This window comes from Lissotriton helveticus, chromosome 3_1 (genome assembly GCF_964261635.1).
Source record: "Lissotriton helveticus chromosome 3_1, aLisHel1.1, whole genome shotgun sequence".
NCBI classification, from domain to species: domain Eukaryota; kingdom Metazoa; phylum Chordata; class Amphibia; order Caudata; family Salamandridae; genus Lissotriton; species Lissotriton helveticus.
In genome coordinates this window covers 1,655,161,423-1,655,176,211 of record NC_136061.1, presented here as the reverse complement: position 1 = coordinate 1,655,176,211, position 14,789 = coordinate 1,655,161,423, and the positions used below count along the sequence as shown (strand labels likewise).

The 14,789-nt window shown below is 46.2% G+C and overlaps 1 long non-coding RNA gene across 1 annotated transcript in view; it reads right to left on the bottom strand.

Annotated features, from left to right (window-relative positions):
• Positions 1-7,019, bottom strand: part of LOC144823696 (uncharacterized) — a 50,171-nt gene extending 43,152 nt beyond the window's left edge. Inside the window, exon 1 of the long non-coding RNA XR_013608832.1 lies at positions 6,550-7,019. This is a non-coding gene — a long non-coding RNA (uncharacterized LOC144823696). The remainder of the gene's footprint in view (positions 1-6,549) is intronic.
• Positions 7,020-14,789: the final 7,770 nt, after the last annotated feature.

The window sequence follows — 14,789 nt, the reverse complement described above, 5'->3', positions numbered from 1 at the left end:
CCTCTACCCTTACCGAGCATTCTCGTTTCCCGAAGCTTCTTCAGTGATAGCAACGTCCGAGGTCTTAGTCTTCATCTTATTTGGCCTAGCCAGGCATTCTTTTACAAAATGTCCGGTTTTACCGCAGTAAAGGCATTGGTTTAATCTCCGTCTCTTTTCTTTCTCTTCTTTAGAAATTGGACCTCGAATGGTACCTATCTGCATTGGTTCAGCAGGATCTACTTTGGGACTAACCTCTCTAGTAGTCTTTTCTTTCAAGAAAACTAATTTGTGATCGGACCTTCCCTTTTCTCCTCTTCTTTCTAACAAGCGGTGGTTTAATTTTAGAACTAGATCTATAAACTCACTGATGTCTTCAGGAGGTTCTAAAATTTGAGTAATCATGTCCTTCAGCTCGTCTTTTAATCCCCTGTAAAAAATTGAAACTCTTTTATCCTAATGCCAATCAGCTTCCAATACCGAACGATTAAACAAAGAGATGTAATGAAGCAGATCTGAGGATCCTTGTTTTAAACTAAGAAGTTCGTTATCCGCGGACTGAACAAACACATGTTTAGCAAACATCTTTTTTAATGCACGTTCAAAATCCTTAAAATTATATAGTATTCGGTCATCATTCTCTACAAGAGGGACTGACCAGAGAGCTGCATCTCCACCTAAATAAGATAGCATGAAAGCTACCTTGGACGAATCATCAGGAAATGCTGAAGTTTTTGCTATGAAATGCAAATGACACTGTTGTAAAAATACTGAGAACTTGTTACTGTCCCCATAGAACCTTTCTGGCTGCGCTAAGGGAGTTGGAGTAGGTGTGACCACTTGAATACGAGTCTGGGATCCGGAATCAGAAGAAGTATTCTGATAGGTTGTTGAAGTCTGAATAGCCTCCTGGAGGGTTGACATGTCCCTACGTAAGGCTTCATTTTCCTGTCTTAGATTCTCCAGGATGGTTGCTAAATCCTGCAAGGTTACTTGATCCATTGCGTCTGGGCAAAATAATTCTCGTGGGCTTTGCCTTCTGTCAAGACTGGCTACGTCGTCCCTTACCTTGTCTGAAGCTGAAGCCTCGTGGAAGACGTAGAAGATTTTGCAGAGATGCAAGGGACCAACTTCCCAAACTACTAACTAAACCCTTACTGAAATACTATTCACAGCAAGACTTAAAACTAGAAATTAGGGAAGAGGGCCGGTACTGGACGTGGACGTTGAGTAGTTGTTGTTCTTGCTGTCGACCTGCGAAACAACAAGTATCCAAATATTACTCAAATGCCTTCCTAAGATCAGTTCCTAAATCCCGTAGATCTAGAACTGTAATCTTCCCTTCCTTACCCCTCCTACTGTAGTCTTTGAGTGAGTGTCTTGTTTATCTAACGCCTACCTGCGATCAGTGTAGAAATGTCTTCGTCCAGTATTTCTTTGTCTTGTCTTGTCGTGATGATAAAGGCGTCAGATATCTCTGGTTGTCTTGTCTTGTGCTGTCTTTTTCTTGGATGAAACGACCTATGGGGAGTTGTAGAATCAAGATTCTTAAATCAGTAAATATGCCTTTCTTTTTTACTTCAAGAACGCTATACTAGCAATTCTCCGTGACTTTCACTTACTGTGTATGTTCTTGTGGGTCACCTTCCAATTAGGGATTCTTTGAGTGGCTGAAAAAGACCTGGCACTATACTCTAATACATTTCAAAAGATATCTTTCTTTTTCATCACAGACTTTTTAGAAATGATAAACACCAAGGTGAGGTTTTGCACAATTCACAAAATAACAAAGTGAGGTTTTGCACAATTCACAAAATAACATAGCATTGACATAAAGAACCTCTCATGTATACAACTATACGTCAAGATTTTAGCAAACACCAAGAAACCTATTCATCACACTGTCCCTTTTAAACTCTGGTTTGCCATTAATACTTTGTTGCAACTAAATGTTCCAAATAACCTTCGTTTCTTTTCTCAGATAAATGTTTTGTCCTTAGAAGAGCTCTTGAGCTTTCTTGCGATGGGCGCCTTGAAGAAAGAATTAAAATGCACTTAGCTTTCTGGTTGCAGATGAAATAGCTTCCAGGAACGTTGTTTGCCGTTTTCTTTCCGTTCTCTGGGGAGAGTCCAGGCGGGGCTCGGAGTGCGATCCTTCCTCGGCGCTGGGCGGAAGGCAAAGCGTTTTCTAGAAGGTTGGGTGTGGTTTAAGTAGGGAACCGCACCCAGCCGCACCCTGTTGCGCACAGAAAACGTTCGTGCGTGTAACGCAGAGATGTAATCTCAGGCCCTTACCTGCACAGAGGCTGAAATCCTGCACCCCGGCTGCTTACATAAGCAATGGCTCATGTCTCTAAATACACTGGGATGAAATAGCTAAATACAAAATAAACAAAAGGAAAGTCATAAGTTACTACACCTAATCACACTGACAACGGTTGCGTGCTGGATGCACGGGAAAGGGGTGGGTTTTCCTAAAGGGGTTTAACTTCATGACACTCACGCAGTGCAAAAGTCTTCAAAAATAACTAAGGCGAGTTGAATGCCACTTGGGGTTTTAGAGACAATTAACGTGTCGTCCGCAAACATTAAAATTGGAATTTTGACACCGGCTAAGATAGGGGCGTCTGTGTTAACTGGTATCAAGTAACCGACAATACCACTAATGTACAAGGAAAATAAGGTTGGGGCTATGGCACAGCCCTGGTGCACCCCACGTTCTACCGGTAATTGGGCGGTGACCCTGCCCTGGCCCCCCCATTGGATTTTGGCACAACCATGTTCAAAATAGCTTCAGAGAGACACAGATTCTTAAGTGTGGCCCATAACTGTACACGGGGGACAAGATCAAAGGCTGCACGTAGGTCGACAAAGGCAGCATAAAGGCTGCCCTTGCCTAAGTACACAGTCTTCCAATAGATAAGGATAAACCGAAAGACTTGATCAATTGTGCTAATGTACTCACGGAAGTCTGCTTGAAACGGGGACAGCACACTATTCTCCTCAGCCCAATCCAAGATTTTATTCAGGGTCATCCTCCCAATTACTTTTTGAATAGTGTCAATTAGGCGAATAGGCCTATAATTTCACGGTTGAGTTCTGTCGCCCTTCTTGTACACAGGAATGATTACCGCCCCTTTCCAAGAAGCCGGGACCGGGGCTCCTTTTGCTATTGCATTCGCCACCAACTGGATATATCTGCCCCATCGTGGCTTATCGTAAAGAAAAACATCAGCAGGGATGCCATCCGGGCCCGGAGCTCTCCCTCTGCCACTGCGTTAAGAGCAGGTAATACATCAGCATTACTAAAAGCATCATCTATAAAATAGATAAATCTAGGGACTTCCATTTGACTTTCTACAGGGTTACGGGCGTACTGCGGTTTAAAGTAGTTCACCCACCCTTCCTGAGAAACAAAATTTTCAGGCTGATCAGAGTAGCCCCCTCTACCCCACTTAATAATGTTCCAGAATAATCTGGAATTCTTGTTACCATTAGCTTCTTTTAGCTCCTGCCTATGGAGCTCGTCCCATAAGTTCTTAGCCTTGGAGATAGCTTTTTTATACGCCTGTCTTCCATGTCGGACAGTTGCTAAATTTCCAGCCCTAATAGCCTCACTCAAGAATTTTCTAGCTCTCCTACAATCCTCATTATACCACCGTAGCGGTTTGGGAGTCGCATTATTCTTGGTTTTGGCGGGGGCCAGGAAATGGGCACTAATACATTCAAACAAAGTGTCATGGATTGGGGTTACACTATTCCAATCAGTACCTGAGACATTAACTTGCTCTAGTGTCTCCAAAACACTGTCAACCTCCTTAGTTATTTGATTCAATACCTCCTCCTTACGTGCCCAGTTAAGTCGCCTCATATCATTAGAAGAAACAATATTTGAGGGGCACCATTCAGAACAGGTAGCATCTTCCTTCCACCACTTATGGGTAACACACAAAGGGTTATTATCGCTTTCCATACGAGCGACAACATTCATGTCTACTATTGTATGCCAGAGCCTCAGGCCAGAAAGGACATAGTCTATTCGACTTTTACTACGCCCGTGGCAAAATGTTACAGCCCCAGCCCTGTCCTTCGGAGTCCTGCCATTGAGTGCCCTACCTCCCCTCTCGTAGCAGACAGAGTTAATCTGAACGATAACCTCTGTCCACTTCTTAACGGGTTTTAGTTCTAACATGGGCACTCCCCACTGGCTATCCTCATCCTCATCCATAAGATTCCATTCGGGAACAGCCAGGGGCTCGAAGGTTGTATTTAAATCGCCCACAACAATCACATTGTTGGCTGCCGAGTGTTGCTCGAGGAGGGAGTCCAAGGCTGCTATAACCTGAGAATTTCCCCCTTGAACCCCCCTTGCATAGACATTATAAAGGTCCAAATAACCCATAGAGCCTAAGTCCGGTCTTAGGACCTGAATATCTTTATTCCCTTAAGTCAGTTCCTTAGCAATCAAATGGTTAGGCCACCCATCGGGCGGCCCTTGTCCCCCTTAGTTGCCGGCACAAAAAAAGTTAGATAACCGGAGCAAAACTGTGGTTCAGAAGCCCAGGTCTCCTGGAAGAGACAAACGTCAAATTGACTAATGAATAATAACCAATAAGGGGATGATATCTTAGGGCCCAAACCTGCTATGTTCCATGAAATTAATGTACCACCCCTATAGGGACAGTGAATAGGGGATGGAGTACAGTTCCTAGAATTTGTCTCAAGCCGCATAATTGGCTCGAGGCTAGTAGGGGGACTTGCCAGCCTTAAACCAAAAAATGACCCCCGAGGAGAAAGGGTAAGTGGACTTGTGTTATCAGGGTACATTTGGCCCTCCTCGGAGTTTAAACAATCAATAGATGGACTAAGTGGCCCTTTGCCAAATGGCACTCCCATTGGATGGCCAACCTCCTCAACACTAACAAACAGATCCTCAACACTAAAGCTGTCAAGGGTATGAGTTTCAATATCCAGAATTTCCCTAGTAAAATTCCCAGTACTATGAATGGACAAAGCCAGGGATGACACACACATAAGTCAATCATTATTTTCCAGCCCAGAACACCCAGTAATGCCCCCTAACCTCTGACCACAGGACAAGTGATTCTGGGATAATGGGGAAAACTTCCTAAGCTGTATGCTGGAGTGCAATGGTGGGCTGAATCTAAACTCCAAAGCAAATAGGTTCTCAGCCAACAATTTTGTCTTCAGGGTCAATTCGATACAGTCATACTGCTCAGCTACAGAGGTAAGCCTAATTGCCTTGGTGATGTCATCCCTAATTATAGATCGACACCCTCTTACATGACGAAGCCAATGGATGGCTTTATTAGTCAATGAGTCTGCACTCTCAAACTTTCTCCCCGTTATTAAGTTAGGGACATTTGTCATAAAAATGTATTAGTACTGGATGTCCTACTGAGTTCCATGCCCTCTCTTCTTCTAGAGATTATACCTCTGTCATGTGTCCTAGTAGTGGCCCCCGACCTAAAGTTAGGTATCAAATGCTCCTTCCCTGGCCTGGTCATCCGACGGGTCAACCTGTTTTCAGGGGTTATCAGGGATTCATTTTGGTGATTCCTGGCCGGTAACAAACTACTTGCCCTAATCTGTCCACTATACGGAAGTTTAGTTTTGCTTGCGTCTCCGACTAGCCTGCCCTCGCTCAATGGATTCGGCCTACCACCGGTAATCTTCAAGGGGAAAGGTTTAGCATTTATTGTGCTAGTATGCGATATAGTGCTTAACCCCTTACTTAGTTGAGGCCCTACCCCCGCGGGTAAATTTAGTATCGGAGTTTTCATGGATGCAATCTCATCCCTCAAAAGAGATACTAAATTCGCCAGCTCATAAACATTGTTTGGAAGGTTGGTACCCATAGTATGAAATTCCGTTGAGGATACTGGCACATGATTCAGGAAAGGGCTGTAGGTAAAGAAAATAAGGTCTGAGCCAGTATCAACTAATTGCGGTGTTGCAAGACTTTCAATATGAACATTTGCTAGGACAGAAAACCTGTTAACACAAGGAATACATTTGTCACATAAAGGTGGGTAACTCCCATCTGTTAGGGCAGAACTATCGTTAGCAACAGCAGGAGTACTCTCTAATTCTACAGTTGAGAGCCCTCTAGGGGCAGAGCCGGATTCAATTAAACCCTTTTGTTTTGTGAGAAACATGGCAGGGATAAAAGGCGAAACAACGCCCCCACTCTGAACCCCCACATCACCAACATACTGCTGGGAAATGCCCCCGGATGCATTAACTCAAGTCTCTTTACCCAAGATATTCTCACATTCCTCAACCAGGCTGTCAACATGCTCAAGGACACAATTAGTGGCTGCATGCCTTGCCACATTCCTGGCCTTCTTCCCCTTACGTACTTTGGAAGAGGCCCCAAGCTCAGTACCTCCCCCCTCCATTGACTTGCGCTTACCCATTTAGCGCACCCTTCTTTTCAAAATGATTACCAAAAATTTATTAAATAAGTTTCAGTTGAGACACTCAAGTCCAATAGTCCACCAGTGATCCCCGGCTATCAAGAACAAAGTAAGGGGCATAAAACTGTACCTTATCAAGGAATAAAGGAAATTATTTCATAGTCCACGAAGTGAGATGTCATAGGGGTGGCCCTGCCCTGGCTCCTCCTGGCGGGGACGGGCAGCGACGGGCCCGGGCTTTGCCCGGGCAGCACCCGGGCACGCCCGCGCGCCTCCCACACTGCATGGGCCCTCCTGCTAATTTATGCGCCTCCTGGTGCTGTGCGATGACGCGGTTTTCCTGTGCCAGCCAGTGACTGATGGGCAAAGTAGTCCCCCTCAGGCAACAATAACGGGAGCGGCAACGGCCGCGGGCTGATCAGTGGATGCCCACCAGGTAGGAACAAGGGCCAGAACAGCAGGGCACAACCGTAAGAAATGCGGGCTGAAAGCTCCAAAGCGTCCCGCGCTGCGTGGGCCCTCCTGCTAATTTATGCGCCTCCTGGCGCTGTGCGATGACGCGGTCTTCCTGCGCTAGCCAGTGACTGATGGGCAATATAGTCCCCCTCAGGCAACAATAAAGGGAGCGGCAATGGCCGCGGGTTGATCAGCGGCCTCCACCAGGTAAGAACAAGGGCCAGAACAGCAGGGCACAACCGGAAGAAATGCGGGCTGAAAGCTCCAAAGCGTCCCCCATTTACAGTTTCCTATGTCTTTACTTTTTCCCAAATTGGTATCCTTAGCTTACAAATAGTTCATCTCTAATAAGTTATATACCTACATATGTCGAATCATTAATTGTCCATTTTAAATGCACTTTTTAAACTTAGAGCAGCAAGGAACCTGTTGGTAGCTTGCAAGTTTAACTGAGATCTAGTATTATCCCAGAACGACTTGGTGAATCAAATAAGGGATGACACCAAACTGGGTAACTGCATACCACAGTTATTTTACATTTTACCTTTATATCCCTATATTGTCATACCTCCAAGTCTATTGTCGCCATCGTAGGATAAAATAAAAAGATAGACAAAGGAATGTATTACCAGTACCATTTTAGCTTTTCCAAAGAGAGTCTTACACAACCGAGAAACATTAACACCTGTCAGAATGCACTAGTCTTGAAATACGGATCCAATAGGAGTGAAGTGTGCTTCCCCACTTCACCCACCTTACTGCCAACCATACACTGAACAATGTGTGGAAGCGGATCTGCGAAAAGAGGAATGGGATAAGAGAGAGAAACCCAGACACTGGATATTGTCACTCTGCTCAGTCGCACAACTAGGCACATTTCTCACTGAGGAGCATTGATATCTAAAGACTAAAGAAATTTTTTTAGATTTTATCGTTCTAGCTCCAGCACCTAGGACCAGATGTACAAAGCCATTAATTGGTTGCAAACTCTGCCATTTCCTAAATCACCGGGTTTGTGACCACTAAATGGCTTTATTACTTGTGCGAAACACATAGGGGCCCATTTGGATGTATGGCGGATCGCCCACATGGCGGTGGCGATCCGCCCTACATCCTAGCCCGCCCGCCACCCATAAACCCCCGCCACATTAGTATGGCGGGGGGGACCACGGTGGACGGGGAGACCGCCCGCCGCTTTTCCACCCGGTCAATGAGTTGACCGGGCGGGAAAGGGTTTCATATGGTGGCGGTGTCTGCTAGACACCGCCTTCCATATCTGGATGCAGGCGAGAGGGTGCCCACGGAAAGGCATGCGGTGTTTGTGGGCCAGTTGCGGGCCTCCAGGGGGGTGGGGGGTGGCACATGGGGGTACCCTCCAGTAGTTACATGCACAACATGCCTTTCTGGCATTGTGGCGGGCGTTGCTGAGTGCACCGCCCACCACAATGCCAGCAATGCAGGATGCACCAGCCACTGTGGTGAGCGCATCCTAATTGCCCACACGGGACCCCGCCCTTATGGCGGGCGGTCCCAATCCCTGAAAGCATGGCGGGCGGACATCCTAATGACCCCCATAGTGTGATTCGGTGTTACCGAATCGCAAAATGGGTTTAGAAATACATACTGAATTGCAACTTGGGAGGCGCACCTTTAGGCTGTGCCTTCGAAATTGAGAAGATACTTCAACACACATGTAAAAACAACTTACTTTGGACGACAGAAAGTACTATCATTCTTAGTTTAAATGTGCCAGGGGTAAAAAGTCCAACCTGAAATCCCACGATAATGCCTACATTCTGTGAGGGTGCAGCCAATTAAGGTAGGGTTCAGTACCCCATACGTTTCTCAGTTACAAATACTGATTACATTTGTGTTGAATATTTGCAAAGAAAGTAGTCCCAAACCATCATTGAATTTCTTTGGTAATCCAGATAGCAGTGAATTAGTAATCCCATCACATTTTGTGTTTTATATTTTACGTAATAATCAATGTTTATCTTGTGCTCGGTGGTTGCATGTGGTCGGCACTGGCACTCTGGGACTTATTTTCCATCATTAGACTTTAACCCTGAGAAAGATAAAGAAAGGCAGAAAAGGGAGACAGACGGGAAAGAGGTAGGAATATAAAGTAACAAAGGGCGAGGTCAGGGATGAGGAAGACCTACAATAGTGAGATTAAGTGATACGAGCTGTAGGGTGGTGGACAATAGTGGCATAATGTGGAATCAAAATTAGGGAGCCTCAGTATTCAGCAACCATGGCATATCACAGTCCTAGTGGCAAGTTTCATGAACAAAACACTTTAGGCACCTGTACTTTTTAATTTTATTTTATTTTTCAAATTTGCAAATTCAGGAGTGGTTGTAATCGGTGAAGTGGTGAACCCTTAAGGATTAGGGTTTAATTGAGATCCAGATTTAGAAATGACTGCAAAGCAGGTAGTCATTTCTTAAGGCATTGCCAGGCACTGCATCGGTTCCTGTCAATGCTTTTTACAGTTTGGTGGAGGGCTCCATCAACCTGACAGAGCCTTGCATCAAAGTGTTTCTTTATTCCAAAGCAGGATTTTCTTTTTGAAAATACAAAAGATAATGTCCCCCTTGCCTTGGGAGCAGTGGCGTAGGAAGGTGGGTGCGGTCCGCTTCGGGTGTTATCACTGACGGGGGTGACAAAATGGCAAAAATATATGTAACTATCGTTTTTCCCCTTAGTTTAATAATTTCAATGTGGGTGACAAGAAATGTTCCACACTGGGTACCACTTGACCTTGCTACGCCACGGCATGGGAGTAATCTACCATTGTAAAGAGAGCTTTTTGTGGTTTTTATTGTCCCTTGCCACCAGGGTTTGCCTGGTGTGATGGACAGTAAATAAATCGCCCAACCTAATTGGGCAGACAGACATATAGCCAATTATCCAACAGCCATCAGCAAAGGAAGTGACATCACTAGATCTTCCATCATCCAGCAGCACAGGAAGTTATATCACTGGATTTCCCATCATCAAACTGCACAGGAAGTGATGTCACTGTTTTCCTGCCAATGGCAATCTGCACTCCTCACCCTCCCAGGACCTATTTAATGGTAGCTGCAACATAGACGCACAGCAGACATGCACAGAATGTGCACCACTTGTATGTCGAAGGCATGCCAAAGACAAGCATGTGTGCTCCCATCCGACCTGAGCTGTGCCCAGTGCTAGGAACCCAGGTTCTCCCCTAACCCACTACTACCCTGCCGGGCTTCTCTATGCACTCAACACCAGACCCTGCTTGTTCCACTGCTTCTAAAAACCGCACCACACACCATGGAAAGAGCATTCACATGTGCTTCCTGTATGTTCTCATGCACTCTCCCACCCCCCAGAATCCAGACTAACCACTCCCTCATCAACAGTACCCAGCATGCCACTCGCTCACACCCACACAAACCAGCCCCCCACTCAACTTCACAGAAACTGAACACCACCCACTGCATTCTCATTTATGCTCCTCAACACCTGTTCACTCGCTAAATAGACCAAGGAGAAATGGGACCTACTGCATGACCCCATTCCAGACCTGCTCTTCCTCACATAACATATCTAAACCCAACCGCTGTGCCGGTTATCACTACAGCCATCCTCACTGGCTACAAGATTGCCAAGACCGTCAGTACAAGCCCAGAGAAGAAGTCACCATCGTTTTCAAAGATACGATTAGCTGCACCACCTACACAGACACCCCCACAAGCTACATAGAACAGCTCATGGCAAGATACTCATTAAAGCCAACTTTTCTCTGGGTGGAACCCTCATATGCAGCCCACCAGGACCCAGAACCTATTTTGCCAGCAATAGCACAGACTTAGTCGCACCATTCATCATCAACACCAGCACCCTCACCTCCTGGGAGACCTATACTTTCACCTGGAAGACTGCACCTATCAAAAGTCTTTGATAGTTCTAGAAAATCATGCAAACTCTGGTCTCATTCAGCACCTTACCAACCCACCCACACTGCCGAACACCTATTGGACCTATTGTTTTCTCTTCAATCAGCAACATCACAGTCCCCAAGCCAGCAATTATGACCTGGACAGACAATGCCTTTGTGAGTTTCAGCATATCTATACAACACCACCGCAGACCTATCAGCACCTGTTCAGCCCAAGGCAGCTGGGAAAGCATGTCATAAGAGGAGTGGGCTTCTGTCATCTCCGCGGACTGGCAAAAGCAATCCAGCAACTTGCAAAAAGCCATCAAGAACCTCAAAACCTGGATCACCACATGTGCAACCCAATGGCAAGAGCTCAACTACAGGCCAGATGGTACACAGAGGAAGTTAGGCTGGGCAAACGCCACTGCCAGTAAATAGAGAACAAATCAAGACACCACAGATAAAGACATCTTTAAATCAGCCCTATGATGCTACCACCAGTTGATACAGAACAATAAGCGAATTGCTCTTGCAGACTGCATCAATACCTGACATGACTGCATGTATAAAGGCATCAACATAAGACAATCATTATACAGTATATAACATTAAAAATAAGGAGCATGGTATAATTTGGAGGGAGAAAGGATTGGACCCTTTGTAGCTCCTTCATACTTATTGTTGGTGACCCTATTTAGGGAATGTTGTGACATAATTATAAGTCAACGTCCTTCTATTGAAATATTTGTGGGCTTTTTGGACCAGCAAGTTGGTTCTTTTTTTTAAAAATAATTACCTTTGGTTGTATTGTATAGACTGTGTGTAATTGTGTACAGTTGTGTATATATATATATATGTGTGTTCAAAAATAAGTGTTTTCAAAAAATAAGAGAAAAAAGAATAAGCTTAACAACAAAAAATAATAGCTTTGATAACCTCTTTCAGAGTGATTAATGTGGTATTTTGCTTACATAGGAACAAAGTTTTTCAATTCAATTGTGATTTAATTCTTGACCATAATTCTAGGTCGGAAAAGGACAATCAGTGGTGTCTTTTCTATAAATTAAGTTATATTTTCTAAGAACCGTGCAAGGCCACCGACTGCTGCTCCTTCTCCAGGCTCTCATCCCTCGCTCCAGCCCCCAGTCTCTGCCCTGCTCCTCACAGCGGCGGGGGTAAAAGTCACGCCTTGCTCGAAATCGCATCAAAGGGGGAGCGCAGAAGTGTGCGGCGAAGTGCAGACGGGAGGCGAGAAAAGGAGCCACGGGAAGCTGCCGCCTAGAGAAGGTGAGGGAAGGCAAGCTGCCCTGAGCTGTTCACTCGCCTGTTCACCCGTCTTTCCGGACATTTGACCAGCGACCAGTCACGACCCTCCAGATGGAAATGAAATTGGTTTTGTAAACGCAGTCACTATGGAGAAGACTTGAGGTGTTTCGCAAGCCGAGGGAACTTTGGTGAATCTGCTGCTCTTACATTCCCTTCCTTGGATCTGTCACTGCCGCTGAAGGGAGGAACCCTGCATCGCGCTGAACGGAGAAACACCATTTTCACGTTGCAATCATTACCTGGACCTGCCAGAGATTGAGGACGGGGCTGGGAGTGCGAGGCCCAGCATTCAGAGCGGCCGTCACTCGCCGCAGCTGGAGCCTCTTCCTGCCCTGCCCCCTCCTAATTTAACCCCTCCCTAATCCGCGAACGCGGGACGCGCGCCGGACAAAGCGCGAGGCGAAGCCCGGGCAAAGGGCGGGCCGTTTGAGGCCGCTCGAGAACGGTCGAGACCGGGACTGTGCCTCCCCTCCTGGTCTCCCTTCTCCCCATCCGCGAACGACGATGTCCATGAGGGAAACAAGGAGCAAAAGCACCATGGCAGCAAAGGGACTCCCAAAAGATACACTGGATAACTATTTTGTCAAAGCAGGGTCATTATTGATTGATGAAATCACGGTCCTAGAGAGGCGTATCTCACAAGAAATAGACTGGGTGAGGAGATCTTCCATGGGCCCCTTGGCACTGGCTAAGACTCCAGACAACAGACCAGAGCATACTGAGAATATTGATCCTGATAATGGAGTAACTAGTGCTGGTGATTCTTTTTTAAACTCAGATTTGATACTTTCTAATTCTCATACTACTGCTAAGGACCTTAGTGATATTGCTGACCTGAGTTTGTTACAATTGCCAACGGTTCAACTACACCCTATCCCACCCCCTATTCTCGACCATGCTCCCCCTGTTGATAACACCAATGGCGGTGGCAGTAATCGATTGCAGGGGGCAAGGGAAGGAGCTATCCCCCCAAAAAAAGAGGGCCCCAAAACAAAGGGGGAAGAAAGGCAAAAACTCCTAAGTTCAACACTACTCAGGAGGCCGATGACCCTGGATTGATCGCAACGGGGAATTCACCAACTAATACAGTTGAGGCTCTACCTATTGACACTTCGATCTTGGAGATAACAGCACAAATCAGCACGAACCCCTTAGAGACCTCTGGCGTGGACATTACTCTTGCAGACATAGGCGCTCCAATGAGGTCTCCATTAAGTCCCCTAGAATCCCGGCTAATTAAGATGGAAGCGCGACTAGTCACCATAGAGAAATCGACGGTGCAATTAGCCGATAAACTCAAAGTAGATAGTAATAGCGCCAGAGGGGGGACAGAGACAAAAAATAAGAGGGGGGCCCTAGTTATCACCAAGATGGTTAATAGTACAGCACCCTTACTCCAACAGGCTAAACCAACTCCTGCCCAAACTAAGATCACACAGCCAAAGCTCAATTCTGCTGTTCCTAATCAACCCACAGTTCGACACTCACAACTACCCCAAACCCAAATTACCTCTAAACAGCCTAAGGACAACACCTCTCTTCCTAACCAGCCGCACAAAACACTAGCATCAGCAGGCGAGGTACCAAGCAATACTACCAAGCTTAGAGTAGTGAACTTGCCCCCGGAGGCAAGTCCATTTACAGTTATCTTAGCGGGGGTTTCAGAGTTAAAAACCACCTTTAAAGAATCTACCGCCTCTCTAAGAAACAAGGTGGCTAGCTGGTTATCAACTTATAGACCCCTCCCACAGGGCATAACGAGCGAGATCCTAATGGTAAGAAGGGTCCCATGGGTAGGTAGTTCTAGAAAAACAATCAACGGAGACTGTGTCCTGATTAGTTTTAGAGATCCCAGAACCGTCTCCCACATTTGTGAACAGTTCCCCAATGACCAGGGGAGCAACATCCAGACCCTACCCCTTTCATTCTTTTACCCCCCGCTGACTCATGCATGGGAGGAGGAGAGATGGGGTAACCCCCGGAAAGGGTGGGTGGGTGGGACACCAGAGGGAGACGAGATTTTCAGCACCCTAGAAGCCATCACCAAGCGTATTTCACAATAAATAATGAGGAGGAGGGCTGGGAAACCTATCATGGGAGGGGAGGTGTATGGAGAGGTGGTGAGAGAGGAGTTTACTGTCACCCAAGAGTCCAGCAGCCTATTTACTTGCCAACATTTAATAGGTTCAGCCACCTGGACACGGTGGATTGACAGTTTAGGCGTAAGGGTGGAAAGTATTATTGCTGTCCCAAAGAGGGCACGGAGGTAGCCGCAACCCCCCCCCCCCCCAGATCTACAATTGATTCCCTGGAAGAGACCAATCAGCTAGATGCACTAGCACCTATCCAAGAGTTTAACCAAATCGCATCTGAGTTGTTTCCCAGTACTAGTACCAGTGAACCTGGGGAAGCACCGGGGGACTTGGCCCTAAAAACAATGCCCCGGGGTAGTCCAAATGATAACGTCCCCTCCTTTACTCCAGTTTTGAACCACAGCCACCATCTCTGAAGATAATATCATGGAACGTGGCTGGCCTGGGTAACAAACTGGAACAACAGGAATGGACTTCCTTTATTGACTCCAAGGATATATGCCTGTTTCAAGAAACTTGGGCAAGGGATGAGCACTCCCGCCAAGGGTTTGCGGCCTTTTCCATTTCTGCGAAATGGGG